Here is a 7,105-nt window from a genome sequence, read left to right as displayed (position 1 = left end):
TACATTTGTCTTGTTTAAAGAGCCCTCATTCAGACTAGACAAATTCTTGCAAAGTTAAGCTTTTTTTTATTAAGTTGCTGAAATGCTGAAATGGTTTCAGTAAATCACTTATGGGGGTATGAACAGTAGGATTCTGCTGCATTTTGCATGCATTTCCGGCTTTTTGTCTGCAGCATTGTCAGCTAAAGGTCATTTCTGTCTGATTTTTGGTACCAGAACTGAGGAAAAAAATATCAAGAGCGGCCGCTAATTGGTCGGCTCATTTATGCAGCATGATTTCCGCCTGCCAAGTGACAGAATAATTACACACAAGGCTACATAGCACTCTCGATGAGCGTGGGAGTGGTAGCACCAAATGTGAAGGGAATACTGATGGACAAAGCAGAGCTATTTTTCTGAAGCCTCCCTTTTTGTTCACCAGCTTTTCTGCATTTGCATATATGGCTGACTCCTCCCCTTTGCAGCGATGCAACATCATTGGAGGGCAGCAAAGCCGCAGGATGACAATCGAGTGGAAGGCACAACTGTTGCTAAGGTACTTTTAACAGCTAGTTGACCATTAGTGGAGTTTATTCGCCTTTTTGATGCCAGGAGATGATGTGGAATGTGTGACAAGTGAAAGTGAAAGTCTCAGCATTAGTCAGTTTCTCATCAGTGGGCCAGACAACATGATATTGACTGACTGCGCACGGTGTCGCTGGCTGCAGGCAACGTGTGTTATTGGGATTTGACCCACAATGGGCTGGACTGCCCCTTGATTCCGCTTCTTTCAAATGGTCTGCCTAGAGAAATTTGGCAGACTCATGCTGTCTGCAGATACATCCTTTTTAAAAAGGGGCCAGGGAAAGTTCATCCTCAGTTCAGCTATTTCAATGCAGCAAAAGCATTAACTGAAAGCACAGTGCCTTCAGTATACACTTGGTATAGTGCCTTCAGCACTGTGGCTTTAGCCTGTGCGTTTCTTGGCTTTTTCATTTATTTTACTACAGTGCACTCACTGGTCACATCATTAGGTACACTTCTACTACTACAGTACAATCTAATGTGAGTCTGCCTTTATAAAAATGATATATTAGTGGTGCGATATTTGAAATTTTGACGTATATTGGTATCGGCCTTTATTTAAATTTAAATGTATTATTTAGTTAAATCAGACAATAATTTAAAACTGGGTTATTTCGGCTCAGACGTGCCTCTCTCGCCTGCCGGCTGCGACTTCGGTCTCCAACATTGCTCCACCCAAGGCACCATCTGATTGGCTCTGCCGCGTGCTGTGGCTTGCTTAACCAATCTGTAGCGGACGCTGTCTTCACTCTCACACACACACACACACACACACACACACACACACACACACACACACACACACACACACCTGTGAGAGAAGTTTTTTTGTGTGGAGAACGCCCTGAGAGCAAACACACGTTAAGGTAAATGCAGAAAACGCTCTCTAAATTGTAATAAACATCTCACAACTACTACTAACGTTACAGTGAGCAGCAGAATAACGTAAGAGCGGAGTAAACATTAGCGGCAGCTCCGCTAGCTGGTAGTCCCTGCCGACATGTCTGTGAATTACTTGAAAGAAGGCTGCTGATAATGTCGACATTCTTAAACAGTCCGTGATAGTAAAAGCGTGTGTGTGATTGAGAGAGAGCGCGTAAAAAAACGTAAAAAGCACACCAAGGTGGAGGCTGGTTAGCGTACCGAAACATTAGTTCGCCGGTCTGGCGCTGTCTAAACGCTCAGCATCCTATGGGGGTATACGGCGAAAGTGGCTGAACAAACCCAGGCTTTGTGCTCAAGATGCTACTCGACAAAACCCAACATCCGCAATCAGACTTCATTGGTCCCGCGACGGTGGTTATCAACTTATTTTGTCAAGTCCGGTTTTTGGCTTTGTGCTAAGTGCTCATTCACATGAAAGCGGGTGTTTGACGTCATACTATTCTACTCCCACCCAGTGTATTTTACAAAAAAATGAATACGTAATTATTATGGAGCGTTATGAGGAGTTCCCAAAAGATTATGACTGCTAAAAGCAACACTGGTAACACTGATTATTATAAAAACTATACCCTCCTAGTCTTCATTTATCAACGCTCAACATTGCACAACTTTGACATTATATTAACACTTATTCATTAAAAATATTATACAGTGGAGCAACAACTTTCGTTTTTGATGTCATAAATTCATTAAATATTTTAATCTGCTGTGTCTCGTTGTGACCACTAAATGGGAGTGTTTTGTGTGTGGCGTGTTTTGCGGCGACTTGTAATTTTTTTTTCGTTTTTATAATAAAACTAGCATTTTAATGCAGTTGATTGATGCCTCAGAGTGTTTAGTCCCCCAGCAAATATTGTAATATAAGAAAACTAACAGGCTGAGTACTCACACGCAAGGACGCCTATGACATTTACATCTGCTAACCTCTGGTGCTCACGTGAGCATATCTAGTGTATTCCCTCGGCTGAGAATCTATCTCACTTATAGATGGGTAATATCAGGGAATGCTCCTTTTAAAAAAAAAAAAACAATTTCCATGTCCTCTTGGGAACACTTAATTAGTGAAACAGTAAAACATTGGCACTTTCATAGCTGATTTTAAGCTGAAAGCCTGATCCTGGTCCCGACCAGACTGAGTTACCATGGTGATACACATGCTTTAAAAGACGGCTACCTTTGCTGAACACGCAAGTCCAGCTTTCCACTCAACAAAGCTCGCTAACCCACTAAACTAGCTTCGCAGAATACCTTCCTATGTATTAGCAATGGAGAGAATGTATGTAATGTGGAGAATAATGTGTTTGCATGAAAGTCACATGAAAATCTCTACAGCTCACGACTACTACAATAACGTAACGTTAAGAGCGGCATAAACATAAGCGGCAGCTTTGCTGGCTCGTAGTACCTCCCGATATGTCTGTGAATCACTGGAAACAATGCCGTTGGTAATGTCAATGTGGAAAACATTATTCAACTTCTAAGAGATGCTTCTCAGTCGAGGAACTCCATGCTCTTCTGGAGCTATTTTTCTATTTCTTTGGTTAAATAAACATTCTTTAGTTATAGGAGCTTATCAGGTTAGTTTGACAACCTTAAATCAAAGAGGAATAGTATCAACATACCACTAACACGAAACATTCAATGCGTACAGCTAACCATTTTTTGGAAACCAACAATAGTTGTGACATACCTGTGGTCTCTCCGATCTTTTGTTTCAATCATTCCAGGAGTGTCTCCGTTGGTCTATAAGTACACAGTTACTCTCTACATCACTGCCTTTCTTTACTACATGTCACATGATCATTAGGGTTATGACATCATTAACATCATATAAGCGTCAGAGTTTTGAAAGACGTGTAGTCAGAGCATCGTTATTGTCACAAGAACCTCATTAAGCTCATTAACCTCATTAAGCTTTGATGACTAATAGTGCAGGCATGTGGTGTTTGCATTTATTTTTTCCGTTTCATTTTATTTTACAACAGTACACTCAGTAGCCACATCATTAGGTACACTTCTACGACTACAACCTAATGTGATTCTGGCTTTACATTTGTTTTGTAACGATTTGTTTTAACAACGATTCGATTTGTGGTTGTCGATACGATTCAGGAACGATTTTGGTTCATTTAGAACAATACGATCCGATACGATTCAGTAACTTTAAATGAATTCAGTAACTTTTTAGCCAAAAATTCAACCAGTGTGACTTTGAAATAAAGACCTGGATACTGGACAGTGCAGGTGAAGTTTCCTTCATTCACGTGTTTTTTGTAAGGGAATCAAGTATAAATTATTAATGATGCTAACATCCATCCATTTTCTATGCTGCGTATCATCATTAGGTTTGTGGGGTAGGCTGGGGCCTACCCCAGCTGACTACCCCGTACGCCCTAGACTGGTCCCCAGCCAATCGCAGTAAAGCTGACATATTTAAGAATAAATTATTAAGAGTACAGAAAATGAGTTAAAAATGCAATACAATATCGGGATGAACAGAGGTTGGTAAAGCTTGCCATGATGAATTACTTACTTTAAATAGTGCAATCCAAACCTGCGCTTTGCACCCTAAGGTGAGGACATTATGCAAATTCCTCAGCAAATGAATGTGGTATAGTACTTGTATCTTCAATTAGGTGTTGAAACTTCCTCACCTGTACAGGCCGATGGCAGCAGGGGCTTTTTTTTAGAGCAGCCATTTGAAAGAACGGTGCAGCAACTAGCAAGTAATGTGGCCACCTTGTACGTTTTGCCACTGAGAGGGTCCATTTGGGTCCTCCATCTTGACTTAATAGAGACACTGAACAGGACACGGTGGTGTGGTGGGTTTATGATAATAAGTTTTGATAATGATGAGACCAAACCGGGAGAGTAAACAGATACTTTGCATGTGAAGTTATGGCAGATGGCGTGCAGCAGTGTAAGGAAATGTGGTCATGCAAAAGAATAAGAAACGAATAACAGCCAACAAAAATTACGGCTTCCCAGCCTTTCCTCTCTTCTCCGTCCTTCCCAGCACAACCAAGTGCGCGCCATTTATTGCTTCTGCGTACGTAAATGTATGTTTTGACCTGGACACGCCGCGCTGGATGATGACGTCACTAAGCGTCACAGCTACTCAACCGTAAACTACCAGGCGTACAAAACGTCCTTACTTTGCATATTGTCCCCATAAATGTCACTTAAAAGGAGTTTCAAATAAAGACAGATGAGTTAAATATGTATATGGAGTGAAGTGAAATAACTGACCAAAAGAAGAAAAAGCAAATCAACTGTATTTCACAGATCCATTACAACTCCCGTGACCACCACATATCCCGGAGACGATGACGACACAGACTGAATTTCTTTTTTCTTCTTTATCGAGTCTTTATCATTAAAAGCGCTTAAAAAAACACATCCATATAAAGCATGCCTTACTTAAATCCAATGCTTTATTTCCTAGCATCGTTTCAATCGATTGATTGCCTTTTTAAACGACGTTAGATCGATATATGCCGCCCAGAATGGAAACTTGCTAAACACACATCAATGTAGTTGGATCGTGGGAATATAAGCCCGTGTAGTGAATGAATCGTTACACCCCTATAATATATACAGTAGAAATATACACAAAGCAACTTTAAAATGTATGTTTGCATTTAACAGGCAGCTTTTATTGTCGTAAATAAACTCACTGAACACCTATCAAGATTCAATGCAAGAGCTGTGCCAAATAATAGCCAAAATACTAGCTCTGTTTTGACATTATAGTATTTTGTCCACCTTATTTAGATGTCAAATATTAGAAAAGGCTCTCTGCAAGATGCAATACAGTTCTTCACCACTGCAAACTACAGTACAACAACAATAATGGGAAATATTATTAAAAGAATGTCTCAATCTCTCTGCTCTTTTCATTGGCTTTAATATATACTGTATATTATATAAAAAGGCTAACTTAAGCATTGCCAATAGGCTCTAGGAGACATGTTTAAATTTGGGATCACCTTGGACCACACATTATCATCACCATCATGGCTGACTATAGCAAGCAGAGGAGAGCCGCCGGCCCTGTCTGTGATGGCGGGGGAGCTCTTCTTGGCGTCTGCGTGCAGCAGCATGAGGCTGGTCTGCCTGGGACTGTTGGTATTGAGCAGGGAGGAGCGCCTTGGGCACCATTCATCAAAAAGGAGCCGCTTCTACTTTGGGAATAGACATGAATAATCCATTCTTTCTTTACCCTTTCCTGTGTATCCCATTCCATTTGGTGTTGCCTTTCCTTGCAATATCCATCCCTTCTATTTGTGTTAATCCCTTTTGCTAATAATTTTACTTCTTTCTAAGACAAATGTAGGAAAATTATTTTTATATTGCACCAAAAACTAATTTTCACATGTCCTAACATTACAGTTCCCAGTACAGTAAATTCTTTTAGTTAAACAGAGCAGTGTAAAATCATGACATTAGTATCCTATTTCATGATTCAATGTAGTTTGCAGTCTAAACATAAGGAATGATACAGATGTTGGTAAAGCATGTGAGCAGACCAAAGAACAGAAAGCATTGCATGGCTGAGATTTAGATCTAAAATGTTCTAATTATATTTTAGAGAAAATATAGTTCATGGATGCATCGTGCTTTGGTGGGGGCTTTCTAGTTTGCAGTTTTTATGATGGTTATAAACATTGATTTGTGCATTGTTGTTAATGAAGGACCCTCTTGAGAGCTACTAGCCATAATCACTCTGTCAAGTCTCTACTTTTTCTTAATCTTTTTTTTTTCTTTTAACCCTCAAAAGACAATCCTCAGCCCCACTAGCCAGCAATATTATCAACACTTGCTATGTCCATTAAGCAGTGGATGAAGCAGAGGAGATTTCATTCCACGGATGATATCTTAATGGACTAGTGCCCCACTGTGGCAGTAAACTTACTAGAGCTGAGTACCAAATGGAAGCCATTCCCTTTGTTTTATTGTGCTGGCTCTCTACTCTATTTCCAGCGGAGGTCTCTCTCTGTGACGATAAGAAAGCAGCTTTATTTCTCCTACCAACAGTGCAGACTCAGCTCATATCCCCTGTGCAAACATTAGCAAGGATACGCTGTATACTTGTTAGCATCTGCCTATTCTCACAATTTTCTCAAATCAAATACGTTTTTAATATCAGGTGCAACAATTTAGAGCAACAGAATTGCCTAGTTGTGTAAAAAATGTCTATTCTCACAATTTTCTCAAATCAAATATGTTTTTAATCTCAGGTGCAACAATTTAGAGCAACAGAATTGCCTAATTGCGTAATACAGTAAATATGTTTTTAAGGACAGAAGGAGATCACACCTGTTTTCCTGGGAAACTCCCATATTTTGCCCTTTTTTCACATTGCTCTCCTGTTTAGTTTCCCCTAAATGTCCCATATTTAAACTTTTATTTAAAAAAATAATCTCTGATACTTTTTGTTTGTTGTGTAGACCATCCAGGAACAGCAACATGCAACAAAATTGCCTCTCTTTATTGCTTGAACGGCATAACTCTCGTGCTCACTCGTAGCCAGGGGCGCCATATGGAGGCAAAAATTAGAAAATTTCCACGAAAAAAAAAAAATTCAAATATAATG

The 7,105-nt window shown here is 39.9% G+C and overlaps 1 long non-coding RNA gene across 1 annotated transcript in view; it reads left to right on the top strand.

Annotated features, from left to right (window-relative positions):
- Nucleotides 1-358: 358 nt before the first annotated feature.
- Nucleotides 359-7,105, top strand: part of LOC129181740 (uncharacterized) — a 38,866-nt gene continuing 32,119 nt past the window's right edge. The window contains exon 1 of the long non-coding RNA XR_008570489.1: nt 359-535. This is a non-coding gene — a long non-coding RNA (uncharacterized LOC129181740). The remainder of the gene's footprint in view (nt 536-7,105) is intronic.

The sequence above is a fragment of the Dunckerocampus dactyliophorus genome, chromosome 5, assembly GCF_027744805.1.
Source record: "Dunckerocampus dactyliophorus isolate RoL2022-P2 chromosome 5, RoL_Ddac_1.1, whole genome shotgun sequence".
Taxonomy (NCBI): Eukaryota; Metazoa; Chordata; class Actinopteri; order Syngnathiformes; family Syngnathidae; genus Dunckerocampus; species Dunckerocampus dactyliophorus.
The sequence above is the reverse complement of the archived record's forward strand: the minus strand, read 5'-3'. Positions and strand labels throughout refer to the sequence as shown.